This window comes from Crinia signifera, chromosome 8 (genome assembly GCF_055691185.1).
Source record: "Crinia signifera chromosome 8, ASM5569118v1, whole genome shotgun sequence".
NCBI classification, from domain to species: Eukaryota; Metazoa; Chordata; class Amphibia; order Anura; family Myobatrachidae; genus Crinia; species Crinia signifera.
The window spans coordinates 99,489,391-99,513,334 of record NC_139224.1 but is presented as its reverse complement, the minus strand read 5'-3'; the positions used below and the strand labels follow the sequence as shown (position 1 = coordinate 99,513,334).

The 23,944-nt window shown below is 40.8% G+C and overlaps 1 long non-coding RNA gene across 1 annotated transcript in view; it reads right to left on the bottom strand.

Annotated features, from left to right (window-relative positions):
* The window catches only part of LOC146026308 (uncharacterized), a 66,719-nt gene extending 55,512 nt beyond the window's left edge, over positions 1-11,207 (bottom strand). Inside the window, exon 1 of the long non-coding RNA XR_014454426.1 lies at positions 11,089-11,207. This is a non-coding gene — a long non-coding RNA (uncharacterized LOC146026308). The remainder of the gene's footprint in view (positions 1-11,088) is intronic.
* Positions 11,208-23,944: the final 12,737 nt, after the last annotated feature.

Sequence of the window (23,944 nt, the reverse complement as noted above, 5' to 3'; positions counted from 1 at the left end):
CTCGCCGTGAGGGGCGGCGAGTATCAGCCACATTGAATAGTGTATAAAGTCCCGTGACGGCGAATCTCCAAACTTAGAGAATCGCGAAAAAACACGGTGAGTGCACGGCGAGCGAAAAAAAACCACTCGCCGTACACGGCGAATAATCTCATTGAATACGGCCCATTGTCTTTTACTCTGTACTGTTTACACTGAGTTTCGTTTAATGTTCATGCATGTGGGCATTTTATTACAATAAAGACATTATTATTATAACATATAAGTAAGGTGGCAGCTAAAGGAGGGCCAAAAGATGGAGAGGAGGGCCATGATATTATGATCCAAAAAGGGATGGAGTAAGGGTGTGTGACACAGAAGATGTGAGAGTAGGGAAAGAGGGGGACTGAGATATTGATGAATAGGTCAGATACAAGGAAGAATTTTATAAAGTGAAGTATGAGGGAGAGTCTGAATATAAGGGGTGGCACAGATGTCTTGGTGGTGGAAGCAATATGTGATTGTCAGTGAATATTTAAGAATACATTAAGACTACACTAGTTGTCTGACCAGAGGGAGCAAGAGAATTGAAGGGGGGTTGAATTTGATTCTGTAGAAGATGGGGAGACAGTACAGGTATTGACAGAGGGAAGGTGGAAGCATAGTGTCGACAGCAAAATCAATCTTGTGATAACATTGCAGATTCATTGTAGAGCGATGTAGTAGTTAAGGTTACAAATTATAAGAAATTTTATTACAGTTTTGGTTGCATCAAGAGTAAAAGGTCTAATCCTGGAAATGTTGTGATGGTCAAAAAAGGATTGGATGAAGGAAGGTTTGTGAGAGACAAAATAATTGGTTGGGGTTGAGGATGAAACCCAGGCAGTAGCCATAAGGTACAGATGAGACAATGAATTGTTAACAGTGACTAAGATGGGGTGAGGAATGAATAGTTCAGCAAACAGTAAACTGAGATTTAGAGAATGTTGAGACATCCACGAAAAGATGGTAATGCAACATGTTAGGAGAGGAAAGGTACCGTAGGTGTGTTGATCCACTTGCATTCAGGTGGTACTGAAGACTTACAGATTTGATTAGTTCACTATAGAAAGAAGGCCAAGTATGTATTCTTTTTGCAAACCCCCATAAGATGCAGTTTTAGGAAGAGCCAAAGGCAAAAAAAGAAAAAGTACTGTTGTAGAGGTAGAAAGTGAATCAGGAAAGAATACTGGCCAATAGAGTGCAGGGTGTGCCAGTTGGAGGAAGGACTATAATATCAAAGAGATTGAGGAGGAAAGACTGACCCTCAGGAGGGATTATTTTTGACTTCTGGTAAGAGCACACTGCAGAATTAAAAAAGAAAGTGGATTGCAACAATTAGTAATTTAGATGTAAATATGTGGGCTAGAAAGAGATTTAGGTACTTGTGTAGTTTCACGGCGTCAGTATGGCACCGTGCGTCTGAGTCCCCTTGCGGGGCTCACTTCACTCGCCCACACTGTGGGCTCGGTGGCTCGCTACGCTCGCCACGCTATTTAAAATCAACTCCATGCCAACGTGGATAGTGGAGGTATGAACTATACATGTTGGCATGGAGTTAAGTTACTTTTTTTTAACATAGTTTGTGGCGAGTGTAGAACCCGGAAGTAGCACGGCGCCATGCTGGCGCCGTGAAACTGCACAAGTAACGCGTTTTAGTTGGAGGACTAGAGGGTTTTAACTTTTAGAGGAAAACCCCACAGAAGAGGGTTGTGTTAAAAAAGTTGGTGAGGTGTTAGTAGGTGTAGAGAAAAAGCAAGCAGAGAAGAAGTGGGGAATGGGTTCAAAGGTAGAAATAGACAGAATAGCAAGCACATCATCCACAGAACAAAAACAAATCTTGAAATGGAGCAACTGCTAGAGCGGGAAGAATTTATCATAAGAGCATGAATGTAGTGTTCATTCTAGCACCCGCCATCTTTGAAAACCTATGCAGTTCCTCTTCCCTGCCTGGGGTGTCGCTGTCTGCTGTAGTGCATCTAGCACAGTGTGGTTTGTATATCTTATTGGCAAGAATGGGAAGTTTACATGGCCAGAGGGGCTTTTACAAAAGCCATAAGGTGCACACAAACTTCAGAGATCTCTCACTGGGACAGTTGGTGGATGTATCATATACTGTATCAGCAGAGTCACCAAACCTGATACACCAAGGTAAAGAATTTTATATCAGGTCTGTTACATCCATTCAGATCTAAAAGTTAGTTATAAGTGGAGTTAGCAATTTACATATTACATGAATTACATCACCATTTCATTTGAAATAGAAGTCTTCCTTCATGGCACTCAAGGATACAGATTTCATTCAGATGTATCCTGGATAAAAACAGCAGGTCTGGTCACCACATGCACACAAGGCCTCTCTCAATAAAAAAATAAAAAAAATATATGTGAAAAGAGATCCATACAGTATGTATTTTAGTGTGGAGCTAGAAAGAAGAAAAGGGAGTGTATTTAGGCGGGAAAAAAAAGGCTTGCCTAAAATAACCCCAGTACAGCAGCTACTTCCTGACTATTTCTTAACAGCAAATTACGCCTTTAATGAAAATGCTTTTAATAGAAGTTTACTATGAGAAGTAAAAATCCTTAAATTCATGTGTCAAAAATGTTTCAACAATATTGGTCTTCTCTTTTGTCTATACACCCAGTAGAATGAGAACTAGTACATGTACAGAAGTGAGTTCAGCAATTACCAGAAAACTAAAGTTCCCATCAATATTTAAACTGGATTGGAGTGTTCATAATAGAAAATGTGCTCAACTAAAATAGATGCAATAACAAAAGATACCGTTTGAAGTTACATGTTTATCCTACCCTCGAGGGCCTCGACTGGCCAAATTAACATCTTCTTTGTATAAAACACAACTTGCATCAGGTATAATCTTAAAAGTAGGTTTTATTATCTAAAATGTACCAAAAGGGATGCTGTCATTAAGTCAACAGTCAAGGTCATCCATTATTGGTCAACAGCCAAAAGGTTGACACATGAAAACAAGTCTAAATGCATTCGTTTGACATGGTCAAAAGGTGGACACAAGCAAAATGTTGACATGCGTTTCATGTTTTTTTTTTTAAAAGGCTTCTTCATACTTTACCATCCCCCTTGTCATGGGGGGGGGGATATAATAGTGTTCTGAGTGCTGCAGGGCAGTGTGCCAGAATTGTGGCGAGGGTAGCGGGGCACTGTGCCAGGCGCTGTACACTTATGTCGACTTATGTCAAAATAGACACCCCCCTTAAAAAAAACACATATCAATATTTTTGCGTGTCAAACTTTTACTGTGTTGACCTTTGGACTATGTCGACCAAATACATGCCAACCAATAGTGGTCAACCTTTTGCCTGTAGCCCTGTAACCAGTAGCCCAGCTAAAGTGGTTCTTAAAAGTGTAACTGATTTCAGTGCTGAAAAAGAAACCATTCGCAACACCAAATGAAGCAAAGAAATACATTCCTAAGACAGTTAATCAAAATACAAAATCCATCTCAATAGATACACAACACAAAATAAAAGAATATCATATTTTTTACTATTCGATTTTCTGCTGAAACATTTCCATTGTGGGTTGCAACAGTGATACAGTGAAACGTGTGTTGGTAGACTTTCAGACACTCCCCAAGCAATGAAATAGTTGATTTATCGACGCACAATACAGCATTGTCAAGCATCTTCCCAGTAAGATCACCAAACTTTTTGTTATTTTGCTTATTTCAACATGTAGAATTTAGAATGTTTGGTTTTCCTTTTTTACTTTCTAAATTCTTCAATAATTTGGGTTAAACCAGGGACATAACAGAAAAAAGACAAAGGGAAGATTGACTGGGGGCAGACAGCCTACAAAGAACTCTCTTATTTTCCTACTCCCACCCTGCACACAAGTCCAATTAGAATTGAAAATGTGGTGTTGATTTTAATGCGCTTGAATCTATAATAAGTTCAGGAAGAAAGATGTTATTGAAACAAGCTCTCATGTGAATAAGACATTAGCTGTCATTGGCAGACGTCATATGAAGCAGAAAATAGTGGCACTGATGCAGGGATTATGAGAAAATATCTAAAACATTTCTCTTAAACAAGAAATCTTAAAAATGATAAGAGTTGTAAAGTTTGGATTGTAGATGCTGAACTATAGCATGATAAATGGAAAATCAAACCTAACTAACCAGTATCACTTGTCATGCAACTTTATTATACTTTGTTTTTAATAAGATGCTTATAGCTAATTTCTTGATGTTGACAATGCGGAAAGTGTAGTTTATCATAGCAAAGTTACTTAAAAGCATGCAGCAAGGAAAAGAAAAGGAAATATAATGAATTTGTAATGCAATCATATAATTAGCAGGTTAGAAGATGAAATTTGATTATTTCAGATCTATCAGATTGTTGAGTGGTCTGAAACAACTACCTATTGCCATAGGAGATTAACTGCAAATCCAGTTGTGTGCTGACAGCGGTCATATGTCATCGGTTGACTGGACTCTTTGGACCCAGTGAGATCAGGCTGCCTGGTCTGAGCTCTAAGGGGCCTATTTAGGACAGTAAATATCCCTGAAAATCATACAAATATATCCGTGATCACTCCTGTGCTAGGCAAAAGATGCCGCAGTCCAGGGCTTAAAGTGGACCTGGAGAGGTGGTTGAACTCATTCCCTCTGACAACTTATCCCCCACCTCCCATTAGGCAGAGACAGGGCCTGTGGTAGGGTGTTTGGCACCCCCTGCAAACTACTGTATAATGCTTTTCTGCTAGAATACGGTGTAGGGCCAAGGTGGAGGTGGAACTAGTTCCACCTAACCATTTGAGGTGGTGGAACTCAGTTCCACCCCATTCTCTCCCACTTTAACCCCTGCCGCAGTCACATTTACCTGACCTTGGCACATTGTATTGGTTAAGCTAGTAATTACTGTTTTTAGATGGCAATGAGCAATTGCAAATCTGTAAGACCTTTCACCAGTAGCCTATACTTGCTCCAAGAGGAGAACTTGAAATGAAAGCAGAACACCACAAACACTGCCACAGTATGCAGTGTTAAGGAATGGTATACATTGGTGAGGCAATGCCTATAACACAGCGGTGGGGAGAACTTTTCTCAGTTTTAGCTAGATTTAAGGATTTACAATATCATTCCTTTATAGTACAGATTAAAAGTAGAAATTGTGTACATAAAAAAACAACTAAAATTACATTTCCAACAGTAGCAAATGCACCTGTCTATTGCTATAAATCATTGAGACCTGCTGTTTACTTGTCAAGTCAAGATATTAAGTCAATTAAGACAGAACATGTGGTATTTATTACACAAACCCAAAATGACTATTAATAAAAGAACAACGATTTGCAAGCTGGAATGCTTAGAGTTTCTGAACAGACAGAAGCAGTTGAACTGTCATTTAGGGTCTTATTCAGATCTGAGCTCAGTACAAATTTGTTTGGAAAATGGGCAAAACCATGTGCGCTGCAGGTGGGGCAGATGTAACATGTATATAGAGATTTAGATTTGTGTTATTTTGTTTCTGTGCGGGTAAAATACTGGCTGCATTATTTTTACACTGCAATTTAGATTTCAGTTTCAACACACCCCACCCAAATTTAACTCTCTCTATACATGTTACATCTGCCCCACCTGCAGAGCACATGGTTTTGCCCATTTTCCAAACAAATTTGTACTGAGCTCAGATCTGAATAAGGCCCTTAGTGCAGAAGCATCAGCCACGCACAGTCATTGTGTGCAGCATGTAATATCCACATGTGCAAAGAACACCAAAATAAAGCAAATGGTCTCTAATGTGGAACTACGTATAAATAGTCATCGAAAATGGCAAAAATGTTTGTTTTCACTTGACCCAGTGAGGCAGAAAGAGGAAAAAAAGCTGTTTGGAATAAAAGAGTAAAGTCTCCCTCACACAGACAGCGGGGAGCAGGACTGCTGAGCCTGCAGAAAGATTTCATTTTAATCTTCCATGGCCCACTGCAAATAAACTTTACCGAATTCATTTTATGCACGTAATACACCAAACGAACAAGCGCTCTATTATTTTCTCAGGCGCTCCACTGCTTAGAGGCCTGAAACACATCTAGTTAACTCCTCCTATTACTCAATATGTGTATCACAGAAATGTATATACAGAAAAGAGCTCCCAAAATTAATCCAATAGTATAGTACAGGGGTTCCCAATCTTTTTCTAATCACGGCACCCTAGAGTATCAGAATTTTTCCAAGGCACCCCTAGGCCCCCAAAAATATATATCAAATTAAGTAGATTGTGTTTATATGTGCTTCTAAGGTTCAGTTATTTGGTACAAGGCAGGATTTGGTTCTGATTGTACACATTTTATGATTGGCAGCCACCAGCACTGGTCTTGTCCAGAAATAATTGATCATAAATAATTTGAATTGGTCCTGGACGACCAACCCGAGGCACCCCTGCAAGTGTCCCGAGGCACCCCAGGGAGCCTAGGCGCACAGTTTGGGAACCACTGGTATAGTATCATCACATATGTAATCATATATAACAAAAAAATGCTTATTGCACTGTATTGGGTCAAGTATCTTATTAAATCGTATAGTTGTACATGAAAAGATGATGTTATATGTAGGTTATTTAGGGCCAGATGTACTTAGCTTGAAAATTGTTAAAGTTGAGGGTGTTACAGTACCAGCCAATCATTTCCTAACTGCCACACTTTCAATGTCATGTCCCCATGCTTCCCCCAATTTAGTTATTGGTGACACCAGCCCTATTGATGTCAGAGAGGAGTTTAAGTTCATTTACTACAGACACCATGAATTATGCTGAGAACATCATAGTTTTACAATAACTGGCAACAGGAGACTGTACAGTAAAGCAATATAAAATTATTTTACGTCAGCAAAACAGACTTCCTCAGAACCATTGCTGCACAGAGACCAATGTCAGATATTTCATAGACAATGAAAAAAGAGATGGACATCCAATTAGCAGAACTTAGTTGCAATACTGTACACCAACACATCACTGACCCGAAGGATGAAAGGTAGACACGATTTAATAAGCTTCATACTTTGTTTTCACAAAATCTAATCACTAAAAAAAACTTATTCTAGAGGTGCCATGAAACAAATGCTGATAATCTAGGGTGCAGTGATTAAACAGGGTTTGGGAAACAATGGGCTATAGGAAAGTGACAGGACCTTGCTCAATACATCAAATATCGGTGTCCAAAGGGAAGGACACATCTCACCATATTTTTATTTTATAGTGCTTGCCTTATGTGTTCTTCCCCCAACCATAACACAGAGCACATTGAAATAATCATCATCAACCTACTTTAATTCAAAGAATACAAATGTGATAATATTTGCTAATATAAAAATACAGCATAAAATGACGAATCAAAAGCAGATCTATAAAGGTCGCACTAACTCAATGCCACACCGGTGAGAAACAGGTTTATCTCTGGAGCTCAGCACAAAGCGAATGCAACTTTTTTTGAATCTTCAAAACATATAAGTCTAAGGGGGCATACACACACACGGGCGATTTTTCCTTTTTTGTAAGCGATCGGTCTAGATTGCTTAGAAATTAAGCACACATCGTCCCATGTGTATGCCCATAGCCACTCAGATCTTTAGCACATGCAGTCAAGATCTAGATAGATTGCCTACATGTGCATAAAGAACAATGAGTTTGCACAGATCATCCATACACACATTGCTACATGTAAATGGATGATCTAGCCCTAGATTAGTTAGCACACAATGCTAAGCAGGATCGCCCCATGTATATGGTGTTTGGAACTCCAGCGATAGGGATTTGTTCCAACATCGGAACAAATCCCAGTCAGTGCGCATTGCCTGTACACACTAGAGCGGTGTTGATGAAGGACAGAACAATCTTGTCACTTAATAGCAACATACAACAATTGGAAATAAAGCAGGAAACTAATTAAAATTTAAAAACAACTGCAGTTTAAATACACTATACACCATACTTTGTGAACACAGGATACAAAATAAAATAAACAAAAAAGGCATCAATTAAACCTTGAGACTGTGGCTTCTTTTATAGTGACAACAGTTTGATCAAAAATATTACTCCGTACCTAAACATACAGTATACCTAATTTTGTTTTATATACAAACTAAATAGTATAAATGGTCAATATGATGTGAGGAACATTGAAGTGTGGTTATAGGCTTGGCTACACAAAACAATGATTTATACACTAAAATATACATTGCATCAATGTCGTTTTTCAGACCGCACTCCATAATTTAGCTGTATTTCAGCAATGTTTTCTTGAGAATTGCTACTATAGTGCATGATCGATATGTAGGCGTTATTGTATATGGCCTTTGCAGTATTAAGGTGGGTTCATGCATGTTGCATTTAGGTTAGAAGAATTATTAAATGAAAATGATCAAACAATTAACCATTGTTAAAAGATTTTAATTTATCGTTCCTATATTCCATTTGAAGGTCTTCTCCATATCTGTCTGTACACTAAATTCTACCCTGCAGGAATAATGTAATGAGATCACAGCGGTAAGAAACTCATTTGGCTCTGTTTTGCCTTGTTTTATCCTCAAGCTGCTATTATTTTCAGAGTCTGTATAAGTCAGTGGATGTAATCATCTGATAACGGATGAACTTACAATAGAATTGTGCCTCCAAAAATATGACACTTTAAGCATTGCTAGCCAGCAGCCTATAGGACATTATTTATTTGGAGTTGTGTTCCTGGATCCTTATGGTCCTATTTTGGTATCCAGTACCATACAAAACAGTCAAGTTATGGTGTAGGGGAGCCTAAGAATAAAACAATGTATATTATTGCATACTGTATGCAAGTCAATGTAGTCACTAACAATGTCTGAAATCAAAACTGACTAAAGTGTACGTAAGAACCTCACCGTGCAGAACTTATATAAAGAAAACAATCATTTGGGAATAATAATTTGCATTTGGTTGTTGATCTGTAACAATTGTTTGGCTGTTGGATTTGCCTTCATGCACAAAACTGCTAAATCTAACAAGCTTATTATTGAACACAGTATACACCTGGAATAATAAAGCTGTACAAATTGATCCCACATAATAATAGTATTAATATAATATTATTAATAATAATAGTATATATACCCACAACAAGCAATGCGAAGACCAATAACTGGCAATGGGTGAAAACTCTTAAGGGGGAAAAATCTGAAGAATCAAAGGAATACACATGGATTTCTGCAAAGATTTCTGTATATTGATATTGGAGAACAAGAAAACGGTCAAGATGATTCAAATCTTTCACCCTATTTTCCCCCTACAAAGAGATCATAATTATTCACAGCCAAGAATATACAAAGTGCTGTCTGCTCTATGGCAGAAAATGAAGTCTGGGTACATGGCTGAATTCCAGACAGTCTGAACCTCTGCAGATCACACTGTCGGCATTCAGGTGTCTCCAACATTGTGGGTGATGGAAAGGGGGTGGGGGATGGCAGACAGGAACACTAAACAGACAAAGAAATAGAGGACGGAGCCGTGATATATGGACTAACTAAGTACTCTGAAGCATGCATCATTACAAGTAATGAGTTCATGTGGTAGACCTATTTGTCAAAGTATATGATGATAGAATTTTATATACAACAAAACCCTGGCAGAGATGCAGCTTCATACAGCAACTCAGTGCAACTTTCCTTATTACTTTTTGTAGACCCTCCCATTACTGTACCTCTCTTTATTCTTGTGTCTGGCTCTTACAATTACTGCTCAGAACAACCACTCCCTATGTTACATCATATTCTCTAGAGATGTGCTCTGAGACATTCTAGATTATAATGCGTAAAACTATACTTCCTTTTAAAAACAATGTATCATAAAGGCCTTAATCAAAACATTGCTGTGAGAGTTAGATTTTTCCCAGGATTGTTTCCACAACATGAAGTGTACAATAGAATGTCACTGGTGCTCTCTAACACGTGAGAGTGATCTGTGATCACATAGTGTGCAATATGATGGTTTTATCCCAGAGGCAGCCCAATCTAGAAAGAGTAAGCCATTAACTATTCAGTCACCAAAGGCCTATTCAGTCACCTGTACCTGATCCCGATGGATAAGACGCAAAGAAATAAGAAACAGAATGATAGTTTGTGACCAATTTCTGTCATAAATCATATTTGCATGGTTTCTAATGAAACCTTCTAGTAATATATAAACAGCTCAAATACAGTACATTCTCATAGTGAACTGAGAAGAAAGGTGAAGCTCATTTTTACTATTGTATTCCACGGACATCAGAAGCAGAATTACGTTAGACAATACCGATGAGCAGTTGGAAAAATGACGCTGCACTTCATTTAACTGACAGTTATCGGAGTGCAGGTTGAATTGCCATTCATTTATGATATACTGTAACACAAATTACACGCGGCGCTGGTGCTTAATTGGGAGTGTAGTGTGCAATTGAATCTGCAATAGAAATGCAGTACATCTCATTATAAAGAAAACAATGGGAAAGGACACTTTGTAAGCAGTGTGAAGAAATATCAGCCATCCTGTGCAAGTATATACAGCAAAATAAGCTTTTACCAACCAGGTGGGGTAAGACAGCAACTGAAGGCTTTGTTTAGTCTTTCTCTGGTCTGACTGAATCAGAATTTCTGAAGTGTTGAACTTGAGGGATCTTTCATTTTCCCTTCTTGCTAACTGGTCTTTTATAGTTAAATTCACAGTAAAAGCCAACAACGTGGTGATTTGCCACACACTGCAGGCAACAGCACCCCGAGGAGCACACAATATTAAACAGATGATAGTGGTGGATCATTCTTTTTCAGTTAAATATTTGTAAAACCAATAGTGAGTGACATACTGTATACTATTTTTGTATTATACAGAAATAGTAGCTGAAAGCTAAGGAGTTAAATGTCAAGTATTCTATTGATGTATGCTTCATTGATGCAAGTAATACACTTCTGTAATGGAAATCACTGACTTGAGTTAACTCCTTTCAAAATACCATCAGCCAATAATTGTTCTCTGACAATATATACTGTACCAAGAAATATTAATGATATATGGTAGATTTTAGAGGCTACTTACAGCATATTGCAGGGTCTTCTGCTCAGGTACATTGCACAAGCATTCCTGGATGTAGACGCAGAGAAACAAATGAAAGCAGCCTGGTCTGCTGCTGGGGACTGTGCGTCTATGAGTGCTGCAGACCTTACATGAACTGGAGATTTTTTTTCCCCCTGTCTTCTGAAAAGGCAGCATAGGGAGAGGAGGGGTGGGTGATACCACATGACAGGCACTGGGCCTGAACATTGGCTGCACTTACAGACATTAAGGCAGCAGGATTGGCCAAATTAAAAACTCTATGCCTTAGGGGATCCTCCTATTAGAATTTTTTTTTTAGTGTGTTGAAGAATGACTGGAGGAATTTTCTCATTGTGGAAGTTCCACTTGGCTTACGAAATCACAACAGTTTCATGTCTGGCTGTCTGTGAACAAAGGGGTTAAACAAAAGCTTCTGCTTTTAGTGAGCAACACTAGCACTTTACTCAGGTGCTCCAGCCTGCTTTGTTCCCTGCAGAGATCAGCATTAGGGAGCAGCAATAGAAGTAACATGCTAAATGCAAGCCATCCACACTCACAGACACAGTAAACCTGCTTCCTTTCTCTATAAAATTGTCACAACACTTGTCTCCAGACTGATATACTGAACAGAGAACAATAACAATGATTTATTACAGCAGCAATTCTGTCACAACAAAATGTCTGTGTAACAGGGGGCACAAGGTAGGATGACACCTGTGTCACTAAATGCTCCATATAAAGTGATTTGCTCAGCGAACGGAAGCTATCACCCAGTATGTTGTTCAGGAACTTTACTGTCTGCTGTATTCTTTCTCAGCGGTCACAGCTATAGGAATTGTGTCTATGGGCCTTATTCTGGTCGGTGCGGACCGAGCCGAATATGCGGGCAGGACCGTTCGTCCTAAACCCCGCCTTTCGTACGGATCGCTCACTCCGTCCGAATGCGGTAAGCCGCTGACCGCACGGAGCACGAGTGGATTTCTCACGGATACACCTCCTCCATCTCTTGGAACCTCCCCCATCATTCGATGGTCGCAGACCATCGAATGCAGGACCGAGTGGTCCGCCAGCTCCCGCAACCTCAGACCACACGGGCATTTCTCCGTGCAAAAGCAGGGATCTGGGCGGGCAGCTGACATCCGGCAATGTCATATGTCCGCCCCCTACACGTGCGTCACGGCCGCATTACCATATGTACGCCCAGCGTTTTCATGGGAACGCCCATGAAACGCAGGGTGTAAACATATGGTAATGAGCCCAAACAGCCCTTCACGCCCCTCTCCACCCCCTGTTCGTAGTGTACACATTTCATGCGGAATTTGGACGTGCGTCCCGTTCGCACATGCGCAGAGACGCCTCTGCACATGCGCAGACACAAAACATCGGCGGCACGAACGCACGCGGACATTACCGCACCAACCAGAATAAGGGCCTATCTATGTCTTGTGTGTGTGTTTGTGTAGAGAGTTATGCTGTGAACACAAGGTGCAATTTGCACTGTCGATTTTGACTATATAGTCAAAATCGCATAGCAAATAGTACAAAGCACGGTACTTGTGTATTATCTGGGCGCCCATCGCATCGCATGCCCTATTGGGTGGGTGGTATGCGATGGGAGCCGATTTCCCCGTGAAATTAACGGGGAGTGCTTGTACAACCCAAATCGTATAAAATGGCATAAAATGGCATACAATGCGATGCGATTTAACCCTTCCCGCCCAATGTTAATCCCGCCCTCTGGCACATCTGGCAGAATTTCACTCTGAGGTGATTGTGGGGCAGATGTATTAAGCCTGGAGAAGAGATAAAGTGGAGATAAAGTGGAAAGAGATAACGCAGCAGCCAATCAACTCCCAACTGTCATATTACAAACACAGCTGATTGGCTGGTGCGTTTTCTCCTTCCACTTTATCTTCAGTTTATCTCTTCTCCAGGCTTAATACATCTGCCCCTTAGTGAGGTGATAACAAGTGTATTGGAGAGCTGCTGTGATTGTGAGGTGTTTTGGACTTAATTTGATCGATCTGACGATGGCTGCATCTTCAGCATCTTCTGTGAGCCTGTTCAGCCTGCCGCAGAGTGAGGAGTATGCTGTGCGGTTTTGCAGGACCGTAATCTGCTTCCAGTGACGGCAATATGCAGCAATGGACATCCAACGAAGCTGTCCATAAAAGAATATAAGTGGAGGTGCCACATCAGGAGCTGTAGGAAGAAGGTGAGCCTGAGGGCAGGGCTTTTCTTCCCCGGGTGCCACTTGCCGTTTGTGAAGTTGGTCAGATTTATATACTCCTGGTGCGAGGAGCTAACATCAATTGACTTCTGTGATCGGCAGCTAAACCTTTCAAACAAGACAGCTGTGATGTATAATGGCTTAATGCGGGAGGCCTGTGAACTTGATTTATTGGCACAGCTGCAGCGCCGCTTTGGGGGCCCGGGTTAAATTGTGGAAATTGATGAGACCCTATTTATCAAAAGACAGAGCAATGTGAGGCGAGTATTACCCCAACAGTGGGTTTTCGGAGGAATTTCCAGAGAGACGGGACAATGTTTCATGACCCCTGTGCCGCAACGGGACGCATCTACCCTCATGGCGGCAATCATTGCAAAAAATGAACCGGCAAAACTATATTCAGCGACTGCTGGCGTGCTTACAGCACACAGGAACTTGAACGCGCTGGATACCACCATGAGCGGGTTAACCATCGATATAACTTTGTTGATCCTGACAGTGGAGCTCACACACATCATATTGAGCGCCTTTGGGGATGTGGGAAATGGCGAAACAAGCGCCATCGAGGTACTGCTCACCAGAACCTTGATTCAGATATGCAAGAATTTGCGTGGAGGAAATGCCTTGCAGGAGACCAACCTTTTGACCGCATCTTGCATACATTGACACTGCTCCCAAAATCAAATTGACTTTTCTAATTATTTTAGTTGTTATTGTGATTCATGTTGTATTTAATGTCATTTTCATTGGCCTGTCATTGCCACTTTTATTGTTTTTTTTATGATATTTATTGTTCTTTCCTATTTAATCATAATCTTCTAAAAATGAAGTTCTTCGTTAACACCTGTTGTCATTACTGTGTCAGATGATTGATATTGGTGGTGTGAATGTGTCCCCAAGGCCCACAACCAGGCCACTATCCACGGCAACCCGAACCGCGGCGAGCGCAGCGAGCCCGCCAGGGGCATCGATACGCCTCCTCCGACCTTTTCATACCCCCACTATCCACTATCATGCTTTGGGCTCGCCACACTTTATAAAATCAACTCCACGCCGACGTGGATAGTGGGAGTATGAAAAGGTCGTAGGACGCGTACCGCCGCCCCTTGCGGGGTCGCTGCGCTCGCCACGCTTCGGGTTCGCTTTGATACTGGGGGTGGCGTTAAAAATGGGGGGGGGGTGCATTTAAATAGTAACCACCCATCAGGGTGGCTGTACAATTAAAAATCGCATCGCATCGCATGCGATATGATCGTATGCGATGCGACCATAATGCCCTACGATGTACATCATGGGTGCCCAGATAATACACAAGTACCCAAAGCACACAATGCAGCATGACCCCCACACCCCCACCGTCCCTCCCTCCCTGCCAGCTGATGCTGGCACCCCACTGGGTCCTGGTGGCCACCAATATCAAATCGATATCGGCGGCTGCCAAATCTTAAGACTTATGACTACTTTTATTTATCTCCTATAAATAGGCCAGAACTGTCGCTCTGTGAGTGTGTGAATAACGCTGGGCGGAGACATGCAGTTAACTCCGCCCCCGCCCAGCATTATACACACAAGGATCTGGCATATAGAGCTGTGTAACACTTAAACACTAATGAATGTATCTTGGACATATATATGTATATATATATATATATATATATATATATATATATATATATATATATATATACACCCCACTGCTCCCACACCCCACTGCACCCACATATATTTCAGTACCTCCTGTCCTGTGCCGTGCAGTGAGACACTGAAATCTCTCGAGAACATGCCACCCTCTACCCCCGCACTCGGAAGTAGCAGCTAAGTGTGTGAGAGCAGCAGCCGTGACCCACGTAAGTATAAGGCACCACTGCCTGCAACTTCAAGACACACTGACAGCGCCTGCTCCCCAACCCCCCGGCACTATAAGGTGAGCGTGGACTAGCACTGCCGCCTGCAACCTCAACCCACACTGACCAACGGTGCCTCCTCCAGCAGGGACAAGTGTGTGACTGCATTGCCGCAGGGTAGCTGCCGTCTGGACCACAGCAGTAGCCGGACACCTACCGCTGTACCACCAATGCGGTAAATCCTGACTACAGTCACCACACATCAGGGGATTCCACCGTACCACCAACGACTGAGGAGATATATAGGGGGTATATAGTGATATATAGAGATATAGTAGGGCACAGCAGCATGTACAGTAATAGGGGGGCAGTGGGGCACAGCAGCATGTACAGACAGTACATAGGGGCTGATGTGTGTGCTGCCGGGTGCCCAGGATTAGGCTGCTGCCGCTGACAGGGGGCAGGGAGTAGGCAGTTCCCCCATGCTGTCATTGGGGTCTCGGCCTTCTTCCTTTCCTCATGTGCCGAAGATCCCCCACTCACTCCGAAGCGGCCCACCGGCAGTCAAGTTGGGGCCAGTGATCACTGCGGACCAGGCACTTCATGCCCAGCATGTGTGAAGCAGGAGCTGCATGCTGTGGGGTACGTGCAGTACCATGTACACACTGGCAGCAATGGCACATGGCGGCCCACATAGCCGGCGACAGGCAGAGCTGGCACCGCAGCACTCCATCCAGGGGAGCTCCATCACCACCACACCCCCTCCATCAACAGCATGTGGTGCGCTTCCTGCCAGCCAGCACCTCCTGACGCGGGACCCCGGCCAGCCCTGGCACTATAATTTATTACGGGCGCAGCATCACCAGGAGCCCTACTCACCACTCCATGCCGCCCAGTGGGGTCTGCAGCCTGAGAACATGGCAGCAGTCACTATGTAGGAGGAGAGTAGCTCCATCACCCCCACATCCACCTGTAAAACACCACACCCGCCCCTCCCGCACCCGCGGTACAACCGCACCCTCCCAATCCACGACACACTAACCCAAACTATATTTCATGCAACAAAGGCATTCACATGTTAAGGGGGCGGATCCCCTTATGACGGTGTGAAGAGCGCCCATAGGGCGCGATTAATCACCTAGTGTTTTATAAAATCCTATATAGACACAATTAACTTTCATTGGATATTCTGCTATATATTTCCTTTTGTGACTAGTATTGCCTTTTCTCCACATTTACAGTATGTGGAGATAGTTTAAAGGAATAATGTTTTATAACACATCTCACTATTGTATACTTTAAGGATTTTCTAAATCATTATAATTTATTAAAGACTTGTTAACTATTTTTAGCATACAAGGTATACTTACCTGCTTTCACGGATTCTGCAGAGATACCTGATTTTTGGGGTAGTACCCCCTAGCCCCCAAATCAGTGGCATCCCTCCCGCATCCTGCCCCCTTTCTAGCGAAGTGGGCAGAATGGTGGAGAAATGTACCTTAACTATGTGGTCCATTGGTACTATTGTAATTGCACCATTTTAGGGCCACTCCCTATGCAAAAATGGATAAATCATGACATTTTCTCATGGAGGGCAGGGCCTAGTGACAGAAATAGCCAGCTCATACCCCCATCACTGCCCACCTGCATCTACTCTCTGGTTTCTCCTGAGAGGAAATATGAAAGGTAGGCTACTATGATACAATGTGTTCCAGCATACAGTATGGGTCTACCCATTTAGTGAATGAGGTGCCCCCCCCCCAACTTATTCTCAAAATATTGCCAGTGAATGCCAAAAGTGCGCATCTAAAATGTAGGGGCAAGACTTCATGGGGAAGGGTCGTGCCACATAAAAGTGCCAATTCACATTACACCCTACAGTAGTGTCTGTTATTTACATTACACCACACAGTAGTGCCACTATTGATTGCAAACGGGAGTGACCACAGCCTGTGTACACATTATACCAGGTAGAGCCCCTCAGCTAAATATATGAAGAGTGCTGCTATGGGCGTGCAGCCCTGCACCACTAAAAGTGCCTCCACCATAATGCCCATTACACATTATGCTAGACACCGTAGTGCCCCTTACACATTATGTCACACACTGTAGTGTCAGTTACACATAATGTCACACATTGTAATGCCTTTTACACATAGTGCCATACCGTAATGCAGGCAGTCCCAACCACGGTCCTCAAGGCACACCAACAGTGCAGGTTTTAGTGATATCCAGGCTTCAGCACAGATTGTTTAATCAGAATCCCTCAGATACTAATTAAGTCACCTGTGCTCTAGCCTGGATATCTACAAAACCTGCACTGTTGGTGTGCCTTGAGGACCGTGGTTGGGAATGCCTGCCGTAATGCCTCTTACACATAATGCCACAAACCATAATGCCCGTTACACATAATGCCCACATCATGCCTCTTACACATATTACCATACATCATAATGCCCATTACACATAATGCCACACACCATAATGCCTCTTACACATAATGCTACACACTGTAATGCCACTTAAACATAATACTACAGCCTTACTGTTTTCTCAGTCTTTTCCAGAGCAAGGCAGCTCCTCACAAGGCCCTGTAGCAGGGCCAACCAGAAGATGACACTATCAAACACGCTTATTGCACAAATTGGGCAACACACTACACAATATAGTGTTTACTTGACTTTAGCCAGCAGCTCATACAATCAATGCAAGAAAAAGGGGTTGCTGTCTCAGGTAGAAGGCAGGCCATAAGAATCTGCAGGACATGAAATATATTTCATATGGGCTCTAGAGAGGGTGTGTGAGGTGTTACCTAATATCTGATCCTTTCCCATGACCTCTGACTTTCAGGACAAGGCAGAAAGGAGGGTTTCAGTCATCCAAAGAGTGACTGCCCACCCCCCTCCTTATATCCACAGCATGCTGTGTGACCTCAAATCAATAACTCCCCTTTTGTTCTAAAGCATACGTTCCATCTGGACTGATGGGTAAAAGGAGATCCAAGCCAATCTCAATTCATTTCCATAGTGTAAGTAGATCTGGGCTAGAAAACTATTTTCGTTTTGGGACTTTGAATACATTTTCATTTCTATAAATAAAAAGCACTATACAATATTGTTAGTAGAACCTTTTATATCAGATATAAAGACACAAACATGTAAGACAACTTTTTGATATAAAATTCAGACAACAAAAATCAGTTAAAATATATAACATTTACTGTCGCATCAGGATGTGTGATTATTGTTTATTTCATTATATTACTTTATTTCATTATATTGCAATATTTCATTATACTGTATTACATAATTTGATTACATTTGATTATTTTATTATGTAACATGATAAAAAATGAAATCATGAAAATCATGTTTTTGCATTGCACAGAAAAACAATGCAGACTGCTGCACATATACCATACTTGCAGCACATTTGCTCTGAAACATGCATATTGATTGACATTTATGCTCACTTGCATAAACTGAAAGGCACAGCGGGTTCAGTGCTGCATGTAAAGCCAAAAAGTGAAAATTGAAAAGCAGTAGAGAAATCAAATAGAACAAATCGAATAACCCAAATCGAATCAAAACCAGATCTCACTGTGTCTGCACAGTTACAGTCTTACAGACAGTCTATGTTATAGTGCACCCTATGATAGTGACTTGTGAACTAAGGGCCCACCAGGGAAATGGAGCTGCAAGGGTGCTGAAGGGGTTTCGATATCAATGTTGGGGGCATGGTCATCTATGTTGGGGGCATGGCCATCCCACAAAGACATAGGGGAAATTTAATAGGATGAGAGATTCAGAAAGTGAGAGATTTGGTAAGAAATCTCCAGTTTTTTTTTAAAGCGGCAATCATTTACACTGCAATACCAGTTTTATTTGCAGGGTAAATGATTGTCGCTTTAAAAAAACTGGAGATTTCTTAGCAAATCTCTCACTTTCTGAATCTCTCATGTTATTAAATTTCACCCATTATATTTTGCATTCTCTGATTTTCCCTGAAACAGGACTGTGCCCAATTTAGTTTAATACATTTTACCTTTGCCTTCTTTAGTTCATTATTGATAGTAATAATAATAATAATAATAATAATAATAACAATAACAATAATAGTAATGATTAGTTGCAGCATTTATATAATAATAATAATAATAATAATAATAATAATAATAATAATAATGATGATAATCTGTGTCATCTTCACTGTAATAAATATAATCCTGTCCTCTTTAGTCCAATAATAATGACAATCTATATCCAGGTTAGTCTAAATAAAAAAAATATATTCTGTGGTACTCAGTCATTGGGGTATATTTAATGCCGATCAGGCGAGCTACGATGGCGAGTAGTGCCTAATGGTCACTGTAATAGCCTGCCCTCAATATTCAACTGACAGCCTGCACTCGCCATTTCCACTTCTACAAAGCGAGGTGGAAACGCTGAGTGCATCCATAAAAACGTCGAGGCTCGCGGCTATATGCAGCAAGCTCGCTGCCTTAACCGCAACAGCAAAGTCAAATTTGAAATACTGTAGCTAAAAAAGGGGATGCAGTTAAAATCCCGGCGGTCGGGATCCTGGCATTCAGAATCCCGACGCCGGAATCCCAACCGCCGAAATCCCGACAATTTCTCCCTCCGTGGGTGTCCATGACACCCCTGGAGGGAGAATAAATTAGCATGCCGAGCGTAGAGAGGCACCGGGCCCGCTGCGTGGCGAGCGCAGCGAGCCCGCAAGGGGGGGCGATCCACGTTCCCCCCTTGTCGGGATTTCGTCGGTCGGGATTCCGGCGTCGGGATTTTGAACGCCGGGATCCCGGCTGCCGGGATTTAATACTGAATCCTAAAAAAGGAGGGCATTGAAAGCATTTAAAAAAGATGGGACACCCAAATCATTTGCCATATTTAAAGAATGGAATAAGAAATGTAAAAATACAATCTAGATGGCTAAATTAGAGACTGAACATAAAATAGCCGCAGATAGCAAATCTAATCCCAAAAATTTATAGTTATAACGTTATATAAATGGGAAACGGATAAGGAAGGAAAATATTGTCCCACTAAAAAGCAGGGTACCCTGGCAATAGAAGGAAGAGAGTTATTCCATTACATTTTTGCTTCAGTATTTACAAGGGAAGAATCTTCAGAAGATTTCCCACAGATTAAATGCTCATCTCTTGATTGTTCCCAAACTATATTTTTGAGTGAGTAAATAGTCAAAAATAGATTACAGAACCTAAATAGTAACAAATCTCCTGGCCCAGAGGAAACACACCCTAGGATACTAAAATAATTGAGTTCTGTCATAGCACTACCATTATATCTGATATTTGAGGAATCAATAAACTCAGGGACGGCGTCAAGGGACTGGTGCATAGCGAACATAGTACCAATATGGAAGAAAGGTAGCAAAACTAACCCTGAAAATTATAGACCAGTCAGCCTTACATCCATTGTGGGGAAAATATTAGAAGGAATAATAAGAGATAGTATCCAAAATTTCTCAATTTGCTCAGCATGGGTTCGTCAAAAATAGATCATGTCAGACTAATTTAATTAGCTTCTTTAAGGAGGTAGGTAGGGGACTGGATTTAGGGAAATCTGTTGATGTAATACTGCTTGATTTCGCTAAAGCTTTTGACAAGGTGCCTCATAAAAGGTTATTAATGACACTAGGTAATTTAGGGTTAGGAGATAACATTTGTAATTGGATTAATAACTGGTTGCACAATCAGGGACAGAGAGTGGTGGTAAAATGGCATACATTCCATCTGGGGGATATAGGAAGTAACATAGGGCCTTATTTTGGTTCATTCTTTCTGACAAAATCCTTCTTAGATGGGCAAAACCATGTGCACTGCAGGTGGGGCAGATGTTACTTGTGCAGAGAGAATTAGATGGGTGGGGTTTTACTTCAAAGTGAGATCTATATTGCAGTGTAAAAATAAAGCAGTCAGTATTTTCCCTGCACAGAAACAAAATTACTCACCCATATCTAATTCTCTCTGCACATGTTACATCTGCCCCCCTGCAGTGCACATGGTTTTTTCCATCTAAGAAGGATTTTGTCAGAAAGAATGAACCAAAATAAGGCCCATAGTGATTAAAATTGCAATATTTGCGGACAACACAAAATTGAGTAAGGAAATTAACTTAGGAGAGGATATGAAGTTTACTTAATTAAACTGGAAAGGTGGGTGTAAAGGTGGAAAATGCAGTTTTAAAGTAATTCATTATGGGAAATGCATAATTTAAAGTGATTTGTTATGGTAACAAAAATATACAAGCTACTTATAGGCAAAATGGAGTTATTATAGGTAATTCTGCTGTAGAAGTTGGGGGTCATCATAGATGAAAAAATTGGGTAATAGCGCACACTGCTCAAGTGCAGCAGCAAAAGCTGCCTCTTTACAAGGCATAGTGCCTCTTTTCAAGTCATTGGTGAGACCACACTTGGACCACACTTGGAATACTGTGTCTAGTTCTAGGCACCAAAAGGACTTAAAAAGGACATAAATGAATTGGAACAGGTACAGAGAAGAGCGACTAAGCTAGTAAAAGGTCTCAAATCACTAGAATACAAAGATAGGTTAACCAGGCTGAATATGTTTTCACTGGACAAACTAAGGTTGACAGGTGATGTGATTAATATGTTCAAATACAGGATTGGGAATCATATGGTACTGGGAGATGATTTGTTCACTAACAGGCCTATACTTAGGACACACTGGCATGTACTGAGGCTTGAGGAAAATAAATTCCATACTTAATTAAGAAGAGGATTATTCACCATTAGAGCAGGAAAATTCTGGAACTCATTGCCAGTGGGGGTGATTACAACAACAACTGTTAATAAATTTAAAGCACAACTGGATACATTTTTTGGCCACTAAGGGAATCCTATAGATATGACTTACTCAAGTCAGTAATTATATCACGTTTCTTGTAATTCACTTGAATACTCACTTTTATTTAAAAATAATCTAATTGCTTCTTGTCCTTTATTCCAATCTAATATAGTGCATCTGCACTGACTTTATTTAAAAAAAAAAAGAGTATTCAAGTGAATAACAAGATTTTATAGTCGAGTCCATTTTATAAATTTTATCCAACAGTTATTTTTACTTCAATGGCAGCTACTCTTTGCAGATAAAGGGAACAGCCATGGGCACCACGTTTGCCCCCAGTTACGCCAAACTGTTCATGGCATTTTGGGAGATAGGTGCGGTGGATGAAAGGTTGGCGGGGGGGGGTGGACCTGGTGGCCTGGTGGCAATTCATAGATGATGTTTTATTCATATGGAGGGGTGAGGAAAGTTTTTTAAATGATTTTTGTGACTTTTTAAACCTCAATAATTTTAATATTAAATTAAATTTTAATATTAGTAAGTCAATTTTTATTTTTTCTTGATCTAAACATATACATAGATCAAGGAAAAATCCATACTACAACTCACAGAAAGGAAACCGATTCTAATTCATACTGTATATTTAAAAGAACAGTGAACAGCATGAAAGATGGGTGAGCAGTATCCCTGTCGAACAGTACATGCGCTTAAAAAGAAACTGTACAAAACAGGAAATACTAGAAGAACAGTTCACTGAGATTGACCAAAGATTCATCCAAAAAGGTTACACATATGAAAACTTACAAGACTCAAAAGAAAAAGTAAATAAAATGAGTAGAAATTATTTACTGAAAGTAAAACCAAAAAAAGACATAAAAAATTATTCTAGTTTCACCGAGTGGGCATTCCACTCACAGTATGGGTCCCATCACAAAAAGGTAGAGACAATTATTAAGAAAAACTGGCAGATCCTTTTAGATGATCCGGTTTTGGGTAAAGCTATGCCGGAAAAACCAAGATTTATTTACAGGTGAGCACCATCTTTAAGAAACCTTTTGGTGAAGAGTGCTCTGCCACAAAAAACTGGAGGCAGTGACCGCAATAAGGGGTTCCATCGATGCAGGTCCTGCCTGAGTCACGAACAACACCAAACCATTTGATAAGAAAGCAACTCATTTTGAGGTAAATGGGGTGAAACATAAGATAAATCAATTTATCACATGCCACTCGAGAAACGTGATACATTTATTGGAATGTGAGTGCAATAAAATATATATAGGAAAAACCACTCAAGATTTAAAAATGCGGTCAGCAGAACATATTTATAACATAAAAAAGGCTGTTTGACCCATCCACTTTTGGACCATTTTTTTTAAACTCTATCACAAATGTGAGGGAGCAATAAAAAGATTTCTGGGGATCCAACAAGTTGTTACGAATTGGAAAACCAGGGACCTTGAAACAAGGTTGGCAAAAAGTGAGATGAAGTGGATTTTTACATTGACTAGTCTTCACCCAAATGGTCATAATGCTGATTTTTAATTAAAGTGTTTTTTAGATTAGTTTTAATTACTAATTTTATTCAATTATCTTTTATCATGTTATATTACTCTGGTTTTAATTTTCTCTCTTAATATCATTATTTTTACATGTATTTCCGGATGATATTGAATCCAAATATGAATCCAGTGCGGAAAGGCTCTCTCGGTAATGAGGGATGGACTATGCAGGAATACGAAGTACTGCACAGAAGGTATTATGAGGAGAAGCCATTTTCCCCACTGGTAATCCTGAAAAGAAAAAAGAAAAGGCATTCCTACAGTTGCCCTCACTTCTGCCCATAATCTAGATGGTGGGAGGAGATTCAGCGCAATATTAAAGAAAATAAAACACTTTGAAAGTTAGAGGATTCAAGTGAAATGGAAAGCAACAGGA